We start from the raw sequence: 27,710 nt of genomic DNA, 5'->3' as shown, positions 1-27,710 counted from the left end.
AAGCGTTTTTGAACAACTTCATATAAATCGCTGTAACTTTTGATAGAAGACTCAGACAAACATGTTTATGGCTTTATCTTATAGAACTCAATATCCCCGTGCTGGGCAAACAGAACAGGTTTTTCAGCCGTTTGAGCTAAGATTTTAAAATTATTCACATAATGAAAACCTATACTTTGTTTCAGGCAAGTTTCCCATTCAAATGCATGTAACAGTGAGAAACGCATTGTCTTGGCGAAATAAAGCGTTTTTGAACAACTTCATATAAATCGCTGTAACTTTTGATAGAAGACTCAGACAAACATGTTTATGGCTTTATCTTATAGAACTCAATATCCCCGTGCTGGGCAAACAGAACAGGTTTTTCAGCCGTTTGAGCTAAGATTTTAAAATTATTCACATAATGAAAACCTATACTTTGTTTCAGGCAAGTTTCCCATTCAAATGCATGTAACAGTGAGAAACGCATTGTCTTGGCGAAATAAAGCGTTTTTGAACAACTTCATATAAATCGCTGTAACTTTTGATAGAAGACTCAGACAAACATGTTTATGGCTTTATCTTATAGAACTCAATATCCCCGTGCTTGGCAAACAGAACAGGTTTTGCAGCCGTTTGAGCTAAGATTTTAAAATTATTCACATAATGAAAACCTATACTTTGTTTCAGGCAAGTTTCCCATTCAAATGCATGTAACAGTGAGAAACGCATTGTCTTGGCGAAATAAAGCGTTTTTGAACAACTTCATATAAATCGCTGTAACTTTTGATAGAAGACTCAGACAAACATGTTTATGGCTTTATCTTATAGAACTCAATATCCCCGTGCTGGGCAAACAGGTTTTGCAGCCGTTTGAGCTAAGATTTTAAAATTATTCACATAATGAAAACCTATACTTTGTTTCAGGCGAGTTTCCCATTCAAATGCATGTAACAGTGAGAAACGCATTGTCTTGGCGAAATAAAGCGTTTTTGAACAACTTCATATAAATCGCTGTAACTTTTGATAGAAGACTCAGACAAACATGTTTATGGCTTTATCTTATAGAACTCAATATCCCCGTGCTGGGCAAACAGAACAGGTTTTTCAGCCGTTTGAGCTAAGATTTTAAAATTATTCACATAATGAAAACCTATACTTTGTTTCAGGCAAGTTTCCCATTCAAATGCATGTAACAGTGAGAAACGCATTGTCTTGGCGAAATAAAGCGTTTTTGAACAACTTCATATAAATCGCTGTAACTTTTGATAGAAGACTCAGACAAACATGTTTATGGCTTTATCTTATAGAACTCAATATCCCCGTGCTGGGCAAACAGGTTTTGCAGCCGTTTGAGCTAAGATTTTAAAATTATTCACATAATGAAAACCTATACTTTGTTTCAGGCGAGTTTCCCATTCAAATGCATGTAACAGTGAGAAACGCATTGTCTTGGCGAAATAAAGCGTTTTTGAACAACTTCATATAAATCGCTGTAACTTTTGATAGAAGACTCAGACAAACATGTTTATGGCTTTATCTTATAGAACTCAATATCCCCGTGCTGGGCAAACAGAACAGGTTTTTCAGCCGTTTGAGCTAAGATTTTAAAATTATTCACATAATGAAAACCTATACTTTGTTTCAGGCAAGTTTCCCATTCAAATGCATGTAACAGTGAGAAACGCATTGTCTTGGCGAAATAAAGCGTTTTTGAACAACTTCATATAAATCGCTGTAACTTTTGATAGAAGACTCAGACAAACATGTTTATGGCTTTATCTTATAGAACTCAATATCCCCGTGCTGGGCAAACAGGTTTTGCAGCCGTTTGAGCTAAGATTTTAAAATTATTCACATAATGAAAACCTATACTTTGTTTCAGGCGAGTTTCCCATTCAAATGCATGTAACAGTGAGAAACACACTGTCTTGGCGAAATAAAGCGTTTTTCAACCACTTCATATAAATCGCTGTAACTTTTGATAGAAGACTCAGACAAACATGTTTATGGCTTTATCTTATAGAACTCAATATCCCCGTGCTGGGCAAACAGGTTTTGCAGCCGTTTGAGCTAAGATTTTAAAATTATTCACATAATGAAAACCTATACTTTGTTTCAGGCAAGTTTCCCATTCAAATGCATGTAACAGTGAGAAACGCATTGTCCTGGCGAAATAAAGCGTTTTTGAACAACTTCATATAAATCGCTGTAACTTTTGATAGAAGACTCAGACAAACATGTTTATGGCTTTATCTTATAGAACTCAATATCCCCGTGCTGGGCAAACAGAACAGGTTTTGCAGCCGTTTGAGCTAAGATTTTAAAATTATTCACATAATGAAAACCTATACTTTGTTTCAGGCAAGTTTCCCATTCAAATGCATGTAACAGTGAGAAACGCATTGTCTTGGCGAAATAAAGCGTTTTTGAACAACTTCATATAAATCGCTGTAACTTTTGATAGAAGACTCAGACAAACATGTTTATGGCTTTATCTTATAGAACTCAATATCCCCGTGCTGGGCAAACAGAACAGGTTTTTCAGCCGTTTGAGCTAAGATTTTAAAATTATTCACATAATGAAAACCTATACTTTGTTTCAGGCAAGTTTCCCATTCAAATGCATGTAACAGTGAGAAACGCATTGTCTTGGCGAAATAAAGCGTTTTTGAACAACTTCATATAAATCGCTGTAACTTTTGATAGAAGACTCAGACAAACATGTTTATGGCTTTATCTTATAGAACTCAATATCCCCGTGCTGGGCAAACAGGTTTTGCAGCCGTTTGAGCTAAGATTTTAAAATTATTCACATAATGAAAACCTATACTTTGTCTCGGGTGAGTTTCCCATTCAAATGCATGTAACAGTGAGAAACACACTGTCTTGGCGAAAGAAAGCGTTTTTGAACAACTTCATATAAATCGCTGTAACTTTTGATAGAAGACTCAGACAAACATGTTTATGGCTTTATCTTATAGAACTCAATATCCCCGTGCTGGGCAAACAGAACAGGTTTTTCAGCCGTTTGAGCTAAGATTTTAAAATTATTCACATAATGAAAACCTATACTTTGTTTCAGGCAAGTTTCCCATTCAAATGCATGTAACAGTGAGAAACGCATTGTCTTGGCGAAATAAAGCGTTTTTGAACAACTTCATATAAATCGCTGTAACTTTTGATAGAAGACTCAGACAAACATGTTTATGGCTTTATCTTATAGAACTCAATATCCCCGTGCTGGGCAAACAGGTTTTGCAGCCGTTTGAGCTAAGATTTTAAAATTATTCACATAATGAAAACCTATACTTTGTTTCAGGCGAGTTTCCCATTCAAATGCATGTAACAGTGAGAAACGCATTGTCTTGGCGAAATAAAGCGTTTTTGAACAACTTCATATAAATCGCTATAACTTTTGATAGAAGACTCAGACAAACATGTTTATGGCTTTATCTTATAGAACTCAATATCCCCGTGCTTGGCAAACAGAACAGGTTTTTCAGCCGTTTGAGCTAAGATTTTAAAATTATTCACATAATGAAAACCTATACTTTGTTTCAGGCAAGTTTCCCATTCAAATGCATGTAACAGTGAGAAACGCATTGTCTTGGCGAAATAAAGCGTTTTTGAACAACTTCATATAAATCGCTGTAACTTTTGATAGAAGACTCAGACAAACATGTTTATGGCTTTATCTTATAGAACTCAATATCCCCGTGCTTGGCAAACAGAACAGGTTTTGCAGCCGTTTGAGCTAAGATTTTAAAATTATTCACATAATGAAAACCTATACTTTGTTTCAGGCAAGTTTCCCATTCAAATGCATGTAACAGTGAGAAACGCATTGTCTTGGCGAAATAAAGCGTTTTTGAACAACTTCATATAAATCGCTGTAACTTTTGATAGAAGACTCAGACAAACATGTTTATGGCTTTATCTTATAGAACTCAATATCCCCGTGCTTGGCAAACAGAACAGGTTTTGCAGCCGTTTGAGCTAAGATTTTAAAATTATTCACATAATGAAAACCTATACTTTGTTTCAGGCAAGTTTCCCATTCAAATGCATGTAACAGTGAGAAACGCATTGTCTTGGCGAAATAAAGCGTTTTTGAACAACTTCATATAAATCGCTGTAACTTTTGATAGAAGACTCAGACAAACATGTTTATGGCTTTATCTTATAGAACTCAATATCCCCGTGCTGGGCAAACAGAACAGGTTTTTCAGCCGTTTGAGCTAAGATTTTAAAATTATTCACATAATGAAAACCTATACTTTGTTTCAGGCAAGTTTCCCATTCAAATGCATGTATCAGTGAGAAACGCATTGTCTTGGCGAAATAAAGCGTTTTTGAACAACTTCATATAAATCGCTGTAACTTTTGATAGAAGACTCAGACAAACATGTTTATGGCTTTATCTTATAGAACTCAATATCCCCGTGCTGGGCAAACAGGTTTTGCAGCCGTTTGAGCTAAGATTTTAAAATTATTCACATAATGAAAACCTATACTTTGTTTCAGGCGAGTTTCCCATTCAAATGCATGTAACAGTGAGAAACACACTGTCTTGGCGAAATAAAGCATTTTTCAACCACTTCATATAAATCGCTGTAACTTTTGATAGAAGACTCAGACAAACATGTTTATGGCTTTATCTTATAGAACTCAATATCCCCGTGCTGGGCAAACAGAACAGGTTTTTCAGCCGTTTGAGCTAAGATTTTAAAATTATTCACATAATGAAAACCTATACTTTGTTTCAGGCAAGTTTCCCATTCAAATGCATGTAACAGTGAGAAACGCATTGTCTTGGCGAAATAAAGCGTTTTTGAACAACTTCATATAAATCGCTGTAACTTTTGATAGAAGACTCAGACAAACATGTTTATGGCTTTATCTTATAGAACTCAATATCCCCGTGCTGGGCAAACAGAACAGGTTTTTCAGCCGTTTGAGCTAAGATTTTAAAATTATTCACATAATGAAAACCTATACTTTGTTTCAGGCAAGTTTCCCATTCAAATGCATGTAACAGTGAGAAACGCATTGTCTTGGCGAAATAAAGCGTTTTTGAACAACTTCATATAAATCGCTGTAACTTTTGATAGAAGACTCAGACAAACATGTTTATGGCTTTATCTTATAGAACTCAATATCCCCGTGCTTGGCAAACAGAACAGGTTTTGCAGCCGTTTGAGCTAAGATTTTAAAATTATTCACATAATGAAAACCTATACTTTGTTTCAGGCAAGTTTCCCATTCAAATGCATGTAACAGTGAGAAACGCATTGTCTTGGCGAAATAAAGCGTTTTTGAACAACTTCATATAAATCGCTGTAACTTTTGATAGAAGACTCAGACAAACATGTTTATGGCTTTATCTTATAGAACTCAATATCCCCGTGCTGGGCAAACAGGTTTTGCAGCCGTTTGAGCTAAGATTTTAAAATTATTCACATAATGAAAACCTATACTTTGTTTCAGGCGAGTTTCCCATTCAAATGCATGTAACAGTGAGAAACGCATTGTCTTGGCGAAATAAAGCGTTTTTGAACAACTTCATATAAATCGCTGTAACTTTTGATAGAAGACTCAGACAAACATGTTTATGGCTTTATCTTATAGAACTTGAGGGTGGCTGTAGCTCAGGTGGCAGAGCAGGTCAGCCACTAATCAGAAGGTCGGTAGTTCGATCCCAGGCTGCACCCTGGCTGCATGCCAAATATCCTTGGGCAAGATACTAACCCCGTGTTTGCCTACTGGTGGTGGTCAGAGGGCCCGGTGGCGCCAGTGTCCGGCAGCCTCGCCTCTGTCAGTGCGCCCCAGGGCAACTGTGGCTACAATGTAGCTTGCTATCGCCAGTGTGTGTGAATGGGTGGATGACTGAATGTAGTGTAAAGCGCTTTGGGGTCCTATGGACTAGAAAAGCGCTATACAAATGCAGGCCATTTACCATTTATAACTCAATGTCCCCGTGCCTGGCAAACAGAACAGGTTTTTCAGCCGTTTGAGCTAAGATTTTAAAATTATTCACATAATGAAAACCTATACTTTGTTTCAGGCGAGTTTCCCATTCAAATGCATGTAACAGTGAGAAACGCATTGTCTTGGCGAAATAAAGCGTTTTTGAACAACTTCATATAAATCGCTGTAACTTTTGATAGAAGACTCAGACAAACATGTTTATGGCTTTATCTTATAGAACTCAATGTCCCCGTGCTGGGCAAACAAAACAGGTTTTGCAGCCGTTTGAGCTAAGATTTTAAAATTATTCACATAATGAAAACCTATACTTTGTTTCAGGCGAGTTTCCCATTCAAATGCATGTAACAGTGAGAAACGCATTGTCTTGGCGAAATAAAGCGTTTTTGAACAACTTCATATAAATCGCTGTAACTTTTGATAGAAGACTCAGACAAACATGTTTATGGCTTTATCTTATAGAACTCAATATCCCCGTGCTGGGCAAACAGAACAGGTTTTTCAGCCGTTTGAGCTAAGATTTTAAAATTATTCACATAATGAAAACCTATACTTTGTTTCAGGCAAGTTTCCCATTCAAATGCATGTATCAGTGAGAAACGCATTGTCTTGGCGAAATAAAGCGTTTTTGAACAACTTCATATAAATCGCTGTAACTTTTGATAGAAGACTCAGACAAACATGTTTATGGCTTTATCTTATAGAACTCAATATCCCCGTGCTGGGCAAACAGGTTTTGCAGCCGTTTGAGCTAAGATTTTAAAATTATTCACATAATGAAAACCTATACTTTGTTTCAGGCGAGTTTCCCATTCAAATGCATGTAACAGTGAGAAACACACTGTCTTGGCGAAATAAAGCATTTTTCAACCACTTCATATAAATCGCTGTAACTTTTGATAGAAGACTCAGACAAACATGTTTATGGCTTTATCTTATAGAACTCAATATCCCCGTGCTGGGCAAACAGGTTTTGCAGCCGTTTGAGCTAAGATTTTAAAATTATTCACATAATGAAAACCTATACTTTGTTTCAGGCGAGTTTCCCATTCAAATGCATGTAACAGTGAGAAACGCATTGTCTTGGCGAAATAAAGCGTTTTTGAACAACTTCATATAAATCGCTGTAACTTTTGATAGAAGACTCAGACACACATGTTTATGGCTTTATCTTATAGAACTCAATATCCCCGTGCTGGGCAAACAGGTTTTGCAGCCGTTTGAGCTAAGATTTTAAAATTATTCACATAATGAAAACCTATACTTTGTTTCAGGCGAGTTTCCCATTCAAATGCATGTAACAGTGAGAAACGCATTGTCTTGGCGAAATAAAGCGTTTTTGAACAACTTCATATAAATCGCTGTAACTTTTGATAGAAGACTCAGACAAACATGTTTATGGCTTTATCTTATAGAACCCTTATAGAAGGGTATGCAATGATCAGATGTTTGATAAACTTAATTTAAAGACTTTTTTGGACTTGTAAATCAATTTGTTTTTAATTATTATCAGAAGCAACTCATAATAATTTCTTGGATTATTTCAAAACAGCATTAGTCTGTCTATCTGATCGATCTATCTGACATCGATCGGATCTGATCGATCGGTAGAGAGAGGTGTGTGTGTGAGAGAGTTTATCATTTACTGTATTCATTCACAGCTGTAAGGCAGGATGAATACTACCTAGCAGGAAAGATGATAGCCGTGTCAGTTGTGCATGGTGGTCCAGGGCCCCATTTCCTGTCAGAAGAGCTGGTACATTATCTTGCAGGCCAGACTTCAGTAAAAGCAACAGTTGCCTCAGTCACAGATGACGACATAGGGAAAGCTTTACAAGAGGTGAGGACAGCGCAGGATTTGAATGCAGATAGAACTACAGCTTCTTCATCTGTATGACATTAAAAAATTCTTTCTTTGTGTAGGGAAAAAACAGGAATGAAAATCAGACACGTAAGCTTACATTGTGTATGTCCATTTTTATGGGTTTTTCAGATCGACAGTGCTGGTTCAGTGGATGTCCTGCGTGACTGTGTCATAAAACACAGTACTATGCTACAGGTGGCTGGTTGTCTAAGGCATGTTTCCACAGTTGAGGAAAAGAAAGACATTGTGTCTGACTATCTCCGGTGGTATATAATTGCTCGAAACTCATCTGTAATTGACAGGTGAGACAGGTGAATTATTGTTATGACAGTGTTGTTCATAATTTCCGACTGAAATATTTTACATTCTCCAAGGTTTCCAAAGTTCACAGTTTGTCCATAGTTTGTGCATGTACTATGAACTGGTAAATGACACAAAGTTCTCCTCATTCTTTAGATTTAAAGAGGGTCTTTCAGCACTTAATTTCCTGAGTGCGCTCCAGCAACACCCTACTTTGCTTTCCCCGGTCCTGTGTCACATGGAAAAGAAACTCACAGCCCTTGAACTTGAGAGACTTTTCAAACCTGACTTCAGCCCATCTGGAAGTAACAGGAGACGTCTGGAAAGTCAAACTGTGGGCTACTGGTCAGACTATCTGCTGGACTGTGAAGGTTTATACCAGTATTTCTTTTAGTACTCATTACAAGACAATGTGTTGAATTCACATATACATATATAATTTTTTTATTTTTTTTTAAATTTTTTGCAGAATCACAAACTGCTGTGTCGTTGGGCGATGTTCTGATGTTTGCAACTGGGCTAACATCACTGCCACCTTCTGGATTAGATCCACTACCAAGCCTACAGTTCCTGGATGACTCTTTATTCCCGATGGCAAATACATGCTTAAACTTATTGAAACTACCAATGATAACTTCATATTCCTTGTTTAAATCCAACATGGATTTTGGAATTCAAAACTCCCCAGGATTTGGATGTTTCTAGAATGTCTGGCCTTGTAGTTCAAACCTGCTGTTGATTTATTCCTCAAGTTTTTAAGTCAAATTTTTTTTTAAAATATGTTATGAATAGGAGAAGGTGGGACATACTGGCGGTACAGCACAAATCCATTATAGTTTACCAGGTTTATTGTAGTTTTATTAGATAACCCAGTTACTTACAGCTGCTTCTTCTTGGCATTACATTGTAAATTCTGTAGGTTTTTTGCTACGGGACTTATCCAGAAATCTGTTATGTATTTGAGCATGTTTTTTTTATTCTAAAATGTAGGTACATCTGTTCAAAGGAGATTTAAAATGCAATCGCTAGACTTGATTTGTTCAAAGTTTTGACAGTGCTACTAAAAGTAAAGGCATTTAAAGGTGTACTGTGTTCTACTCTTAAAAGTTGTAATAAACACACAATACAGTGCAAGATGTGATTTTGATTTGATTTATTATTTATATAAATGTTCAGGACTGTATCTCAACTTCCATCAGCTAAACAAGGACCAGAATTATCAAGACATTCAGTAAGAATATGCTTTTACAAACACAAACTTAAACTTTTGGCGTCTTCAGCCAACTCATGTAGCCTAGTTCAAAAAAGCAGCATATGCTATAGGTTTTGGTGAAAACAACAAAAAGCCAGGTTTTTGTTTTTTTTAGAAATTTGCAATTTCTATTAACTTCATGTAAAGTTCAGTGGCAGACTCCCAGCAGACAGGCTTTTGAAAATGATTTTGCTCCATTACAAAATTCAGATACTCCTGTATGTTTGAGTCCCCACATACAACTACTGACAGCCTAGACTCAGGAAAAGCGTCCAGTTCAGATTGTTGAATCAGGAATCCACAGTCTCTGGAGCCGTATCTGTGATCAATGGAAGACAATTGCATTAATATAGGTTTACACATAAAGTAATTATTTGATCATTATTATCCGTTACCTGTGGGGTAGGTAGTACAGTTCATTTGGCACACCTCCTGGACATGAAGCTGTTCTTGAGGGACGAATCCGATGAGTGTTCCACAGCTTCACACATTCATCAAGATCCTTCTGAACAATGACAGTGAAGCAAAATCTCAAAAGGCACTGATGCTCGTGACTTCCATTGAAGTGTCCAGCATCTCGAAGATCCGCAAACAGCTCCAACCAAAACTGAGCCCTAAAAAAGTTGTTTAGAGATAGTTTAGTTTGTTTACATGGCATCGTTTCACAACACGTCATCGCATGGCAGTTTACAGTTCATTTTAACTGAATCATATATAGACTCCAGTCAGTTTAAATGTTTTCTATCGAAAGGGATTGCATACAGGCAAAACTCTAAAACATTTCAGTAATGTGCAAAAGTTAATTTATTTTAGGAATTCTAATTAAATGTGAAATTAGCGATACTGAGTCATTACATACAAAGTGAGGTATTTCAAGTATTTCTTACAATGTTAATGATTAAGACGTAGAACTTATGAAAAACCCAAATTCAATGTCTCTAACAATTTGTATGTTCTATTTGTTTGGGTCATTTTTGCATAAATTACTGCCTCCATGCAGCGTGGTATGGATGCTATCAGTCTGTGGATCTGTTGAGGTGTTATGGAAGACCAGGATGCTTCAGTAGCAGCCTTGAGGTCTTAGCCACTACACTATGTTACACCCCTTTCATCCACACTTACATTAGACAAAACTTTCTATTAATGTGCTTTGATAGTCTCTGTGAACATTCAAATTCTTTTAAGGTGTTCTTTATGGAGGGTGTCAATTATGTTTTTTTTCCCACAGCTGTCAGGACAGCAGTCATGTCCATCCTGTGAGTCCTCCTGAATTAGAAAGACCATTTAGAGGCTCAGGAACCCTTTGCAGATGATTTGAATTAATTAGCTCATAGTAGAGTGGCACTTTAAGTCTAAAATATTTAACCTTTTCACAATATTATGGTTTTGAAGTTGGGTTTTTCTTAAGTTCCAAAGCATAATCATCATAATTACTAAATGGGCTAAAAATGTATAGTTTGGCATACAATGAGTATTTAATATCGGTTTTACTTTTTAATGTGAATTACTGAAATAATAATAATAATAATAATAACAACAGTAATAATAATAATGGATTGCATTTATATAGCGCTTTTCGAGGCCCTCAAAGCGCTTTACAATTCCACTGTTCATTCACTCTCACATTCACACACTGGTGGAGGCAGCTACAGTTGTAGCCACAGCTGCCCTGGGGCAGACTGACAATAAATCAACTTTTGCACGACATTCAAATTTGTTACGCCTTTAAATATCAGGCAAAATTAAATGTTATATTTACCTTCCTTTTCGATATATTGACCACCAGGACTCAATTCGCTGGTTATTCGTTGATGAACCAAACATGTGACTGGACTCTCCGCTGAAGTGGTCATCATGATGGTGACGTAGTGCGCACTGAACTGCAGCCATAATGCCATTTTCTGTCCCACAGTCAGTTCTCAGTCTCATCGGTACAACACCAAGGCTCCCAACACATGACAAGCTATAACCACTGGATTATTATTGGTTGGTCCACATTCTAGCCACAAAACCTTGCGTGAAAATCCATCAATGCACCCTGAAATGGCCAAACCGAATGGTTTGAGCTTGTCATAACCATCAGCATGCCACATGTAGTTGGGTCCCAGCGAATGATAGGTTCTCCTAATGAATCTTCTGCGTGTTCTCATCTGGCATCCATGAGGATTAAGCTCCCGGAGTATTTTCATCACATCATCCCTCTTCACTTTAAGATGATGCTTTTGTTTAAGTACCAGCCACATTGTTCGATACCCAAACAATCGCCCAGGTCCTTGAAGCTCCGCTCTGATTGCGTTAATGATCGTTGTTCTGGAGTGAAAATATTTTCTTCGGTAAAGTCCAGCATTATTAAGTTTGCTTTTAAGACTCCTTAAACTTATCTTTACACCATGCAAACTTAACATCATGTCCACGATAACACTATATGAGTGACCTTCGTTGAAATATTTAATGCAGTACTGTAGGGTGTCTGATCCTTCAGCCTGGTATGTGTCCCGCAAAAGCTCCAGAGACCGTCCACAGGAAGCACAAAAAGGGGTGAAGAGGCTGAAGCTAACGCCACAAAACAGGCAAAACATTTTCCGGTTCTCTGTGTAGTGCAGCAAGCACCGTCAGGGTGATAAGGAAGCGCTGTGAGGCGTGAGTTTCTCAACGTTTGTTGACATCCCGAATCACTTTTCTGAGCTACAAATATGGAGTAAGCCTAATCGTTGTGCCACTTCCGGTATTTCAGACAATCCCTTTCCATCAAGGATTTTTAATTTGTTGTGGATTTTTAATTTGTTGCGGTTTTTTAATTTGTTGTGGATTTTTGATTTGTTGCGGTTTTTTAATTTGTTGTGGATTTTTGATTTGTTGCGGGTTTTTTAATTTGTTGTGGATTTTTAATTTGTTGTGGATTTTTAATTTGTTGCGGTTTTTTAATTTGTTGTGGATTTTTAATTTGTTGCAATTTTTAAATTTGTTGTGGATTTTTAATTTGTTGTGGAATTTTAATTTGTTGCGGTTTTTTAATTTGTTGTGGATTTTTAATTTGTTGTGGATTTTTAATTTGTTGCGGTTTTTTAATTTGTTGTGGATTTTTAATTTGTTGCAATTTTTAAATTTGTTGTGGATTTTTAATTTGTTGCGGTTTTTTAATTTGTTGCGGTTTTTTAATTTGTTGCGGTTTTTTAATTTGTTGTGGATTTTTAATTTGTTGCGGTTTTTTAATTTGTTGTGGATTTTTAATTTGTTGTGGATTTTTAATTTGTTGCGGATTTTAAATTTGTTGCCGTTTTTTAATTTGTTGCGCTTTGCACTTCCCAGCCACCGTATCAGACTGCTCACGGACCCCGAATCCCTGGAACTGGGTCCGTAACAAGTGCGTTTCTGACGATTACATGCATTTGAATGGAGTTCTCGCCCGACACAAAGTATAGGTTTTCATTATGTGAATAACTTGAAAATCTTAGCTCACACAGCTGCAAAACCTGTTTGCCCAGCACGGGGATATTGAATTCTATAAGATAAAGCCATGAATATGTATTTCTGAGTCTTCTATCAAAAGTTACAGCTATTTATATGAAGTTGTACAAAAACGCTTTCTTTCGCCAAGACAGTGCTTTTCTGACGATTACATGCATTTGAATGGGGAACTCGCCCGAAACAAAGTATAGGTTTTCATTATGTGAATAACTTTAACATCTTAGCTCCCACAGCTGCAAAACCTGTTTGCCCAGCACGGGGAAATTGAATTCTATAAGATGAAGCCATAAACAAAACATGTGTGTCTTAGTCGTCTATCAAAAGTTACACCGATTTATATGAAGTTGTATAACAACGTTCTTTCGTCAAGACAGTGCGTTTCTGATGATTACATGCATTTGAATGGGGAACTCGCCCGAAACAAAGTATAGGTTTTCATTATGTGAATAACTTTAACATCTTAGCTCAAACAGCTGCAAAACCTTTTTGCCCAGACTTTATCTTGGAATCTGCAAGATAAAGCCATAAATATGTGTGTCTGAGTCGTCTATCAAAAGTAACAGCTATTTATATGAAGTTGTACAAAAACGCTTTCTTTCGTCAAGACAGTGCGTTTCTGACTATTACATGCATTTGAATGGGGAACTCGCCTGAAACAAAGTATAGGTTTTCATTATGTGAATAACTTGGAAATCTTAGCTCAAACAGCTGCAAAGCCTGTTTACCCAGCACGGGGATATTGAATTCTATAAGATAAAGCCATGAATATGTATTTCTGAGTCTTCTATCAAAAGTTACAGCTATTTATATGAAGTTGTAGAAAAACGCTTTCTTTCGCCAAGACAGTGCTTTTCTGACGATTACATGCATTTGAATGGGGAACTCGCCCGAAACAAAGTAAAGGTTTTCATTATGTGAATAACTTTAACATCTTAGCTCCCACAGCTGCAAAACCTGTTTGCCCAGCACAGGGAAATTGAATTCTATAAGATGAAGCCATAAACAAAACATGTGTGTCTTAGTCGTCTATCAAAAGTTACACCGATTTATATGAAGTTGTACAACAACGTTCTTTCGTCAAGACAGTGCGTTTCTGACGATTACATGCATTTGAATGGGGAACTCGCCTGAAACAAAGTATAGGTTTTCATTATGTGAATAACTTTAACATCTTAGCTCAAACAGCTGCAAAACCTTTTTGCCCAGACTTTATCTTGGAATCTGCAAGATAAAGCCATAAATATGTGTGTCTGAGTCGTCTATCAAAAGTAACAGCTATTTATATGAAGTTGTTCAAAAACGCTTTCTTTCGTCAAGACAGTGCGTTTCTGACTATTACATGCATTTGAATGGGGAACTCGCCTGAAACAAAGTATAGGTTTTCATTATGTGAATAACTTGGAAATCTTAGCTCAAACAGCTGCAAAGCCTGTTTGCCCAGCACGGGGATATTGAATTCTATAAGATAAAGCCATAAACATGTGTGTCTGAATCTTCTATCAAAAGTTAAAGCGAATTATATGAAGTTGTACAAAAACGCTTTATTTCGCCAACACAGTTCGTTTCTGACTATTACATTCATTCGAATGGGGAACTCGCCCGAAACAAAGGCTGGCTGGCTGATACCATCTTCATTTCACCAGGGCCTGCGTTGCTGGCTCATGCCATCCACATTTCAAGAGGGCTTGTGTTCATGGCTGATGCGATCCAACACACAAACGGGACTGTGCTACTGGCTGAGGACATTCACATTTCACCAGGACGTGTGGTCATGGCTGACGCCAACTACATTTCACCAGGACCTGTGGTCATGGCTGATGCCATCCAAATTATACCAGGGCCAGTGCTCCCTGTGATGCCATCTTCACCACACCAGGGCCTGCGTTGCTGGCTGAGGCCATCCACATTGCACCAGGGCCACTGCTCACTGTGAGGCCATATTCAACACACAAGGGCGTGTGCTGCTGGCTGATACCATCCTCATTTCACCAGGGTCTGCGTTGCTGACTCATGCCATCCACATTACACCAGGTCCAGTGCTCCCTGTGAAGCCATACTCACAACAACAGGGACTGCGTTCCTGGCTGAGGCCATCCTCGTTTCACCAGGGCCTGCGTTGCTGTCTGATGCGATCCACAATACACAAGGGCCTGTGCTACTGGCTAAGGCCATTCACATTACACCAGGGTATTGGTGGTGTTGACCAATACCATCCATATTTCACCAGGGCCAGTGTTGTTGGCTGAGGCCATCCACATTACACCAGGGACAGGGCTTCCTGTGAGGCCATCTTCACCACACCAGGGCCACTGCTGCTCGTTGATGCCATCCACATTTCACCAGGGCCACTGTTTTTGGCAGAGGCCATCCACATTACATCAGGGCCTGTGATGCCGGCTTCTACCATCTACATTACACCAGGGACAGTGCTTCCTGTGAGGCCATCTTCACCCCACCAGGGCCTCTGCTGCTCGTTGATGTGCCTGTGGTGCTGACCGATATCATGCACATTTCACGAGGGCCAGTGGTGTTGGCTAAGGTCATTCACATTACACCAGGGCCTTTGCTACTGGCTTAAGACATTTACATTACACCAGGGTGTGGTCATGGCTGAGGCCAACTACTTATCACCAGGGCCTGTATTGGTGGCTGATCCCATCCACAATATACAAAGGCCTGTGCTACTGGCTGATGCCATCCACATTACACCAGGGCCAGTGCTCCCTGTGAGGCCATCTTCACCACACCAGGGCCTTTGTTGCTGGCTGAGGCCATCCACATTACACTTGGGCCTGTGCTACTGGGTGAGGCCAACTACATTTCCCCAGGGCTTGTGTTGCTGGCTGACGACATCCACAATACCCAAGGGCATGTGATACTGGCTGATGCCATCCACATTACACCAGGGGCAGTGGTGTTGGCTACGGCCATTCACATTACACCAGGGCCTGTGGTGCTGACCAATACCATCCATATTTCACCAGGGACAGTGTTGTTAGATGAGGCCATCCACATTTCACAAGGGCCTGCATTGCTGGCTCATGCCATCCACATAACAACAGGGCCTGTGCTACTGGCTGAGGCCAACAACATTTCACCAGGGCCAGTGTTGTTGGATGAGGCCATCCACATTACACCACTGCCAGTGCTTCCATTGAGGCCATCATCAACACACCAGGGCCTCTGGTGCTGGATGAGGTCATCCACATTAAACCAGGGCCTGTGCTACTTGTTAATACCATCCACATTTCACCAGGACCATCCAACAGTGGTGTTGGTCGAGGTCTTTCACATTACACCAGGTCCTGTGGTTCTGGCCAATACCATCCACATTTCACCAGGGCGAGTGTTGTTGGATGAGGCCATCCACATTACACCACGGACAGTGAGGCCATCTTCACCACACCAGGGCCTTTGCTGTGGGCTGAGGCCATCCACATTACACCAGGGCTTGTGATGCCGGCTTCTACTATCCACATTACACCAGGGACAGTGCTTCCTGTGAGGCCATCTTTACCCAACCAGGGCCTCTGGTGCTCGTTGATGCCATCCACATTACACCTGGGCCTTTGATGCCGGCTTCTACCGGTATCACAGGCTGGTAGAAGCCTGGTGTAATGTATCCTGGTCTAATGTGGATAAGTTACACCAGGGACAGTGCTTCCCTTGAGGCAATCTTCACGCCACCAGGGCCTCTCCTTCTCGTTGATGCCAACGACATTAAACCTGGGCGTGTGGTGCTGGATATCATGCAAATTTCACCAGGGCCAGTGGTGTTGGCAAAGGCGATTCACACTACATCAGGGTGTGTGATGCTGACCAATACCATCCCTATTTCACCAAGGACAGTGTTGTTAGATGAGGCAGTCAACATTACAACAGGGCCTTTTCTACTGGCTGAGACCAACTACATTTCACCAGTGCCTGTCTTGGTGGCTGATCCCATCCACAATATACAAAGGCCTGTGCTACTGGCTGATCCCATCCACATTACACCTGGGCCAGTGCTCCCTGTGAGACCATATTCACCACACCAGGGCCTGTGCTGCTGGGTTAATACCATTCTCCTTTCACCAGGGCCTGCGTTGCTGGCTGAGGCCAACTACATTTGACCAGGGACTGTGCTACTCGTTGATTGCATCCACATTACACCCGGGCCTGTTTTGCTGTCCGAAACCATCCACATTTCTCCAGGGCCACTGTTGTTGGCTGAGGCCATCCACATTACACCACGAAAAGTGCTTCCTGTGAGGCCATCATCACCACACCAGGGCCTGTGGTGCTGGATGAGGCCATCCACATTACAGCAGGGCCTGTGGTGCTGGCCAATACCATCCACATTTCTCCAGGGCCAGTGTTGTTGGCTGAGGCCATCCACATTACTCCACTGCCAGTGCTTCCTTTGATTCATTCATCACCACACCAGGGCCTGTGGTGCTGGCCAATACCATCAAAATTTCACCAGATCAAGTGGTGTTGGCTATTGCCTTTTACATTACACCAGGGTGTGTGCTACTCGTTGATACCATCCACATTTCACCAGGGCCAGTGTTGTTGGCTGAGGCCATCCACATAACACCAGGGACAGTGCTTCCTGTGAGGCCGTCTTCACCACACCAGGGCCAGTACTGTTGGCTGAGGCCATCCACATTACACCAGGGCCTTTGGTGCTGGCCAATACCATCCACATTTCACCAGGGCACCTGTTGTTGGCTTCTACCATCCACATTACACCACGGACAGTGTTTCCTGTGAGGCCATCTTCACCACACCAGGGCCTATTGTGCTGGCCAATACCATCCACATTTCACCAGGGCCACTGTTGTTGGCTGAGGCCATACACTTTACACCACGGACAGTGTTTCCTGTGAGGCCATCTTCACCCGACCAGGGCCTCTGCTGCTCGTTGATGCCATCCACATTACACCAGGGTGTGTGGTGCTGACCAATACCATCCATATTTCACCAGGGCCACTGTTGTTGGCTGGGGCAATACACATTACACGCGGGCCTGTGTTTCTGCCTCATGACATCCACAAAACACAGGGGTCTGTGATACTGGCTGATGCCATCCACATTACACCACTACCAGTGCTTCCTGTGAGGCCATCATCACCACACCAGGGCCTGTGGTGCTGGATGAGTTCATCCACATTACAGCAGGGCCTGTGGTGCTGGCCAACACCATCCACATTTCTCCAGGCTCAGTGTTGTTGGCTGAGGCCATCCACATTTCACCAGGGCTTGTGTTTCTGCCTCATGACATCCACAAAACACAGGGGCCTGTGATACTGGCTGATGCCATCCACATTACACCACTACCAGTGCTTCCTGTGAGGCCATCTTCACCACACCAGGGCCTGTACTGTTGGATGAGGCCATCCACATTACACCAGGTCCTGTGGTGCTGACCAATACCATCCATATTTCTTCAGGGACAGTGTTGTTAGATGAGGCCATCCACATTGCAACAGGGCCTGTGATAGTGGCTGAGGACATTTACACTTCACCAGGGCCTGTGGTCATGGTTGAGGCAAACCACATTTCATCAGGGCCTGTGTTGGTGGCTGATCCCATCCACAATATAAAAAGGACTGTGCTACTGGCTGATGCCATTCACATTACACCAGGGACAGTGCTCCCTGTGAGGCTATCTTCACCACACCACTGCCTGTGTTGCTGGCAGAGGCCATCCACATTGCACCAGGGACAGTGCTCCCTGTGAGGCCATATTCACCACACCAATGCCTGTGCTGCTGGCTGATACCATCCACATTTCACCAGGGTTTGTGTTGCTGGCTGATGCGATCCACAATACACAAGGGCATGTGTTACTGGGTGACGATATTCACATTAGACCAGGGCCAGTGGTGCTGGCCAATACCATCCACCTTTCATCAGGACCACTGTTGTTGGCTGAGGCCATACACTTTACATCACGGACAGTGCTTCCTGTGAAGCCATCATCACCACACCAGGGCCTGTGGTGCTGGCCAATACCATCCACATTTCACCAGGGCCACTGTTGTTGGCTGAGGCCATACACTTTACACCAGGGACAGTGCTTCCTGTGAGGCCATCTTCACCACACCAGGGCCTGTACTGTTTGATGAGGACATCCACATTACACCAGGGACAGTTCTTCCTGTGAGGCCATCATCACCACACCAGGGCCTGTGGTGCTGGCCAATACCATCCACATTTCACCAGGGCCACTGTTGTTGGCTGAGGCCATACACTTTACACCAGGGACAGTGCTTCCTGTGAGGCCATCTTCACCACACCAGGGCCTGTACTGTTTGATGAGGACATCCACATTACACCAGGGACAGTTCTTCCTGTGAGGCCATCATCACCACACCAGGGCCTGTGCTACTTGCTGATGCCATCCACATTACACCTGGGCCTGTGTTGCTGACCAATATCATGCACAATTCACCAGTGCCAGTGGTGTTGGCTAAGGCTATTCACATTACACCAGGGTGTGTGGTGTTGACCAATACCATCCACATTTCACCAGGGCCAGTGTTGTTGGCTGATGCCATCCACATTACATCAGGGACAGTGCTTCCTGTGATTCCATCATCACCACACCAGGGCCTGTGGTGCTGGCCAATACCATCCACATTTCACCAGGGCAACTGTTGTTGGCTTCTACCATCCACATTACACCACGGACAGTGTTTCCTGTGAGGCCATCTTCACCCGACCAGGGCCTCTGCTGCTCGTTGATGCCATCCACATTACACCAGGGTGTGTGGTGCTGACCAATACCATCCATATTTCACCAGGGCCACTGTTGTTGGCTGAGGCCATACACATTACACGCGGGCCTGTGTTCTTGCCTCATGACATCCACAAAACAAAGGGCCCTGTGATTCTGGCTGATGCCATCCACTTTACACCATTACCAGTGCTTCCTGTGAGGCCATCATCACCACACCAGGGCCTGTGGTTCTGGATGAGTTCATCCACATTACAGCAGGGCCTGTGGTGCTGGCCAATACCATCCACATTTCAACTGGGCCAGTGTTGTTGGCTGAGGCCATACACATTTCACCAGGGCTTCTGTTTCAACCTCATGACATCCACAAAACACAGGGGCCTGTGATACTGGCTGATGCCATCCACATTACACCACTAACAGTGGTTACTGTGAGGCCATCATCACCACACCAGGGCCTGTGGTGCTGGATGAGGCCATTCACATTACACCAGGGCCTGTGGTGCTGGCCAATACCATCCACATTTCACCAGGGCCACTGTTCTTAGCTGAGGCCATACACATTACACCTGGGCCTGTGGTGCTGACCAATATCATGCACATTTCACCAGGGCCAGTGGTGTTGGCTAAGGCTATTCACATTACACCAGGGTGTGTGGTGCTGACCAATACCATCCACATTTCAACACGGTTTGTGTTGCTGTCTGATGCAATCCACAATACACAAAGGCCTGTGCTACTGGCTGAAGACATTCACATTACACCAGGGCCTGTGGTGCTGACCAATACCATCCATATTTCACCAGGGCCTATGGTGCTGGATGAGGCCATCCACATTACATCAGGGCCAGTGCTCCCTGTGAGGCCATCTTTACCACACCAGGGCCTGCGTTTCTGGCTGATGTGATCCACAATTCACAAGGGGCTGTGCTACTGGCTAAGGCCATTCAAATTAAACCAGGGTGTGTGGTGCTGACCAATATGATCGAAATTTCACCAGGGCCACTGGTGCTGGATGAGGCCATCCACATTACACCTGGAGCTCTGGTGCTGACCGATATCATCCACATTTTACCAGGGCCAGTGGTGTTGGATAAGGCCATTCACATTACACTAGGGTGTGTGGTGCTGACCAATACCATCCATATTTCACAAGGGGAAGTGTTGTTAGATGAGGCCATCCACATTACAACAGGGCCTGTGCCTGTTGTAAGGACACAGGCCCTGTGCCATTACAACACAGGGCCTGTGCCATTACAATGGTATAATGTGGATGGCTGAGGCCATCCACATTACACCAAGGCTAGTGCTCCCTCTGAGGCCAACTTCACGACAGCAGGGCTTGAGCTGCTGTCTGAGGTCATCTACATTTCACCAGAGCCTGTGTTGCTGGCTGATGTGATCCACATTACACAAGGGCCTGTGCTACTTGTTGATGCCATCCACATTAAACCAGGGCCTGTGGTGCTGGCCAATACGATCGACATTTCACCAAGGCCACTGTTGTTTGCTGAGGCCATCCACATTACACCAGGGCCTGTGCTACTGGCTGATGCCATCCCCATTACACCATGGCCAGTGGTGTTGGCCAATACCATCCACATTTCACCAGGGCCAGTGTTGTTGGATGAGGCCATTCACATTACACCAGGGCCTGTGGTGCTCGCCAATACCATCCACATTACACCAGGGCCAGTGGTGTTTGCTAAGGACATTCACATTACACCAGGTCCTGTGGTGCTGACCAATACCATCCATATTTCTTCAGGGACAGTGTTGTTAGATGAGGCCATCCACATTACAAAGGGCCTGTGCTACTGGCTTAGGAAATTTACATTTCACCAGGGCCTGTGGTCATGGCTGAGGCCAACTACATTTCATCAGGGCCTGTGGTCATGGCTGAGGACATTCACATTACACCAGGGCCTGTGGTGCTGGCCAATACCATCCACATTTCACCAGGGCCAGTGTTGTTGGATGAGGCCGTTCACGTTACACCAGGGCCTGTGCTGCTAGCCAGTACGTAGACTGGGACATGTTCAGAGCATGCGCAGTCGACATCAACGAGTTTACGGAAGTAGCAGTATGCTTCTTCAATATGCTAGCGGAGGAGATTATCCCCACTGCGAGAGTCACCACATTCCCAAACCAGAAACCGTGGATGGACAGATCGATCCGCACTGCAGTAAACGCCAGGACCGCCTCCTACAATGCGGGTCTCGCCACTATCGATATGAGCGCCTACAAAGCGGCCTCATACGGCGTGCGGCGCGCGGTGAGAGATGCCAAACGCCGGTACCGGGAACGTGTGGAGTTCTGCTTCCACCAGGGCGACACACGGAGTATGTGGCACGGACTACGCACCATTACGGACTACAAAGCCAGGGACACTGCGCCGATCAACGCCGACTCTGCATTCACCAATGAGCTGAATCGGTTCTACGCCCGTTTCGAGGTTAGCCAGGCGGATAATGCTATCTACCGCCTGACTACCGAGGACAGTGACGTCATCAGCGAGAGTCCGGTGACCAGCATCGCGGAGCATGACGTCCGAGCGGCACTGAGGAGAGTGAACACAAGGAAAGCGGCGGGGCCAGACGGCATCACCGGCCGTCTGCTGCGCTGCTGTGCTGACCAGCTAGCAGGTGTGTTCACTTACATCTTCAACGAGTCCCTGGCGAAGTCTGTGGTCCCCACATGCTTCAAAAGATCCACCATCATCCCTGTGCCCAAGAACAGCAAACCCTCATCCCTGAACGATTACCGGCCAGTTGCACTGACCTCGGTAGTAATGAAGGTGTTTGAGAGGCTGCTGAAGAACATCATCTCCTCCTCCATCCCAGACACCACAGATCCGCTGCAGTTCGCCTACAGATCCAACAGATCCACAGAGGATGCCATCGCCCACGTCCTACACACCACTCTCAGCCACGTGGACAAGAAACAGGGTAACTATGTGCGAATGCTGTTTGTTGATTACAGTTCAGCGTTTAACACAATAGTGCCCTGCAGACTGTTCACAAAGCTGAGGGATCTGTGACTTAACAGCCGTCTGTGTGCATGGGTGTTGGACTTCCTCACTGGCAGAACTCAGGTGGTGAGGGTGGGCAGGTGCTTCTCCAACAGCATCACCATCAACACAGGAGCACCTCAGGGATGTGTCCTCTCGCCACTGCTCTACTCCCTCTACACTTCAGACTGTGTGGCCACCCATGGCTCCAACACCATTGTGAAGTTTGCTGACGACACAGTGGTGTTGGGTGCCATCTCCAACAACGATGAGGCGGCCTACATGGATGAAGTGAAGAATCTGGCATCGTGGTGCCAGGACAACCACCTCCAGCTGAACGTCAGCAAGACCAAGGAGCTGGTGGTGGACTTCAGAAGGGGTCAGCACAGAGACTACAAGCCCATTATCATCAATGGAGCTCCAGTGGAGAGGGTGCAGTCCTTCAAGTATCTTGGTGTCCACATCTCCTCAGACCTGACATGGGCTGCCTTTTTGGTCCAGACCAAAAAGGCTAGGCAGCGCCTGTATCACCTACGACAACTGAGGAAGTTCAGGGTCTCTCCAAAGATCCTCAGGATTTTCTATACAGGCGCTGTGGAGAGCATCCTCACACAGAACATGACATCGTGGTTTGGGAACAGCTGTGTGAAGGACCAAAAAGCTCTCCAGAGAGTGATCCGTACAGCAGAACGCTGCTGCAGGATTGCTCTCCCCCCGCTTCAGGACACCTACACCAGGAGATGCCGGACTAGAGCAGCGCAGAGACTGAAGGACCCGTCCCATCCAGGCAACAAACTGTTCCAACTTCTGCAATCTGGTAGAAGGTTCCGCATCTTCCGGGCAAGGACAGAGAGACTCAAGAGGAGCTTCTATCCCCAAGCCATCCGTGCCCTAAACACACACACCCGCCCTCTCACATCATCTATAATTGACTGAGACAGGACTCTCTTCCAGACACTCTAAACCAAGGCACAATGTACATTTCAATTCCTTTAATTTTAAATATGTTTATATTGTCTATCCTGTAAAATAGTCAGATGTCTATTCATATTAATGTACAGAATTCACCTGCTTGCTGCTACTACTGCACATTCACCCAGTGTATATACTATATATATATATATATATATATATATATATATATATAATGTTCTTCCTCTACCCCCCCCCCCCCCCCCCCCCCAATTTTTGCACATGTCGAGGAGCGTGTCAGGCTACATTTCACTGTGTGTTATACTTGTATAACTATGCATGTGACAAATAAAGAACCTTGAACCTTGAATACCATCCACATTTCACCAGGGCTTGTGTTTCTACCTGATGACATCCACAAAACACAGGGGCCTGTGATACTGGCTGATGCCATCCACATTACACCACTACCAGCTTCCTGTGAGGCCATCATCACCACACCAGGGCTTGTGGTGCTGGATGAGGCCATCCACATTACCCAAGAAACTACCTGGTACCAGACCCACCTGGCCTTTTTGACGGCCACGTCTGGCCCATGTACCTGAAACATAAGAACATGGAGCACATGCCTGTGCCACGGCATGTGCTCCCTGTGAGGCTATCGTCACCTCACCAGGGCCTTTATTGCTGGTTTAGGCCATCCACATTACACCAAGGCTAGTGCTCCCTCTGAGGCCAACTTCACGACAGCAGGGCTTGAGCTACTGTCTGAGGTCATCTACATTTCACCAGAGCCTGTGTTGCTGGCTGATGTGATCCACATTACACAAGGGCCTGTGCTAATAGTTGATGCCATCCACATTAAACCAGGGCCTGTGGTGCTGGCCAATACCATCGACATTTCACCAAGGCCACTGTTGTTTGCTGAGGCCATCCACGTTACACCAGGGCCAGTGGTGTTGGCCAATACCATCCACATTTCACCAGGGCCAGTGAAGTTGGATGAGGCCATTCACATTACACCAGGGCCTGTGGTGCTCGCCAATACCATCCACATTACACCAGGGCCAGTGGTGTTGGCTAAGGATATTCACATTACACCAGGGCCTGTGGTGCTGGCTAATACCATCCATATTTCACCAGGGCCAGTGTTGTTGGATGAGGCCATCCAAATTACACCAGGGACAGTGCTTCCTGTGAGGCCATCATAACCACACCAGGGCCTGTGGTGCTGGCCAATACCATCCACATTTCACCACGGTTTGTGTTGCTGTCTGATGCAATCCACAATACACAAAGGCCTGTGCTACTGGCTGAAGACATTCACATTACACCAGGGCCTCTGGTGCTGACCAATACCATCCATATTTCACCAGGGCCTATGGTGCTGGATAAGGCCATCCACATTACACCAGGGCCTGTGGTGCTGGCCAATACCATCCACATATCACCAGGGCCACTGTTGTTGGCTGAGGCCATACATTTTACACCAGGGAGAGTGCTTCCTGTGAGGCCATCTTCACCACACCAGGGCCTGTATTGCTGGTTTAGGCCATCCACATTACACCAAGGCTAGTGCTCCCTCTGAGGCCAACTTCATGACAGCAGGGCTTGAGCTGCTGTCTGAGGTCATCTACATTTCACCAGAGCCTGTGTTGCTGGCTGATGTGATCCACATTAAACCAGGGCCTGTGGTGCTGGCCAATACCATCGACATTTCACCAAGGCCACTGTTGTTTGCTGAGGCCATCCACATTACACCAGGGCCTGTGCTACTGGCTGACACCATCCCCATTACATCAGGGCCAGAGTTGTTGGCCAATACCATCCACATTTCACCAGGGCCAGTGTTGTTGGATGAGGCCATTCACATTACACCAGGGCCTGTGGTGCTCGCCAATACCATCCACATTACACCAGGGCCAGTGGTGTTGGCTAAGGACATTCACATTACACCAGGGCCTGTGGTGCTGGCTAATACCATCCACATTTCACCAGGGCCACTGTTGTTTGCTGAGGCCATCCACATTACACCAGGGACAGTGCTTCCTGTGAGGCCATCTTCACCACAACAGGGACTGTGCTGTTGGCTAAAACCATCCACATTACATCAGGGCTATTGGTCCTTGCCGAGGTCATCCACATTTCACCAGGGCCTGTACTGTTGGATGAGGCCATCCACATTACACCAGGTACAGTTCTTCGTGTGTGGCAATCATCACCAAACCAGGGCCTGTGGTGCTGGATGAGGCCATCCACATTTCACCAGGGATTGTGTTTCTGCGTGATGACATCCACAAAACACAGGGGCCTGTGATACTGGCTGATGCCATCCACATTACACCACTACCAGTGCTTCCTGTGAGGCCATCACACTACAGCAGGGCCTGTGGTGCTGGATTATACCATCCACATTTCTCCAGGGCCAGTGTTGTTGGCTGAGGCCATCCACATTACTCCACTGCCAGTGCTTCCTTTGATTCATTCATCACCACACAAGGGCCTGTGGTGCTGGCCAATACCATCCACATTTCACCAGGGCCACTGTTGTTGGCAGAGGCCATACACTTTACACCAGGGACAGTGCTTCCTGTGAGGCCAACTTCACCACACCAGGGCCTGTACTGTTGGATGAGGCCATCCACATTACACCAGGTCCTGTGGTGCTCACCAATACCATCCATATTTCTTCAGGGACAGTGTTGTTAGATGAGGCCATCCACATTACAACAGGGCCTGTGATACTGGCTGAGGACATTTACATTTCACCAGGGCCTGTGGTCATGGTTGAGGCCAACCACATTTCATCAGGGCCTGTGTTGGTGGCTGATCCCATCCACATTTCACCAGGACCACTGTTGTTGGCATAGGCCATACACTTTACATCACAGACAGTGCTTCCTATGAGGCCATCTTCAGCACAACAGGGCCTGTACTGTTGGCTGAGGCCATCCACATTACTCCAGGGACTTTGGTGCTGGCCAATACCATCCACATTTCACCAGGGCAAATGTTGTTGCCTTCTACCATCCACATAACACCAGGGACGGTGCTTCCTGTGAGGCCATCTTCACCCAACCAGGGCCTCTGCTGCTTGTTGATGCATCCACATTTCACCAGGGCAAATGTTGTTGGCTTCTACCATCCACATAACACCAGGGACGGTGCTTCCTGTGAGGACATCTTCACCCGACCAGGGCCTCTGCTGCTTGTTGATGCCATCCACATTACACCAGGGCCTGTGCTACTGGCTGATGCCATCCACAATACACAAGGGCCTGTGCTGCTGGCTGATGCCATCCACATTACACCATGGCCAGTGGTGTTGGCTGAGGACATTCACATTACACCTGGGCCTGTGGTGATGAACGATATCATGAACATTTCACAAGATCAAGTGGTGTTGGGTATAGCCATTCACATTACACTGGGTGTGTGGTGCTGACCAATACCATCCATATTTCACCAGGGCCTATGGTGCTGGATGAGACCATCCACATTTCACCAGAGCCTGTGTTGCTGGCTGATGTGATCCACATTACACAAGGGCCTGTGCTACTCGTTGATGCCATCCACATTAAACCAGGGCCTGTTGTGCTGGCCAATACCATCGACATTTCACCAAGGCCAGTGTTGTTTGCTGAGAACATCCACATTACACCAGGGCCTGTGCTACTGGCTGATGCCATCCCCATTACACCAGGGCCAGTGCTGTTGGCTGAGGACATTCACATTACGCCAGGGCCTGTGGTGTTGGCCAATACCATCAACATTTCACCTGGGCCAGTGTTGTTTGATGAGGCCATTCACATTACACCAGGGCCTGTGGTGCTGGCCAATACCATCCACATTACACCAGGGCCAGTGGTTTTGGCTGAGGCCATTCACATTACACCAGGGCCTGTGTTGCAGGCTACGACCATCCACATTTCACCAGGGCCAGTGTTGTTGGATGAGGCCATCCAAATTACACCAGGGACAGTGTTTCCATTGAGGCCATCATCACCACACCAGGGCCTGTGGTGCTTGCTGATACCATCCACATTACACAAGGGCCAGTGCTGCTAGCCTTCCACATTACCCAAGGGCCTGTGTTGCTGGCCGAAACCATCCACATTTCACAAGTGCCAGTGGTGTTGCTGGCTGATCTCATTCACAATACTCAAGGGCCTGTGCTACTGGCTGATGCCATCTACATTACACCAGGGCCTGT

General features: G+C 44.3%; 1 long non-coding RNA gene across 1 annotated transcript; it reads left to right on the top strand.

Annotated features, from left to right (window-relative positions):
* The first annotated feature begins 7,301 nt into the window (after positions 1-7,301).
* On the top strand, positions 7,302-9,265 carry LOC145429952 (uncharacterized). Its single transcript, XR_013910311.1, has 2 exons — positions 7,302-8,133; positions 8,288-9,265. It is a non-coding gene; the product is annotated as an uncharacterized LOC145429952 (long non-coding RNA).
* Positions 9,266-27,710: the final 18,445 nt, after the last annotated feature.

This window comes from Astatotilapia calliptera, chromosome 7, assembly GCF_964374335.1.
Source record: "Astatotilapia calliptera chromosome 7, fAstCal68.1, whole genome shotgun sequence".
In the NCBI taxonomy this organism is placed as follows: domain Eukaryota; kingdom Metazoa; phylum Chordata; class Actinopteri; order Cichliformes; family Cichlidae; genus Astatotilapia; species Astatotilapia calliptera.
This window is presented reverse-complemented; position numbering and strand designations above follow the sequence as displayed.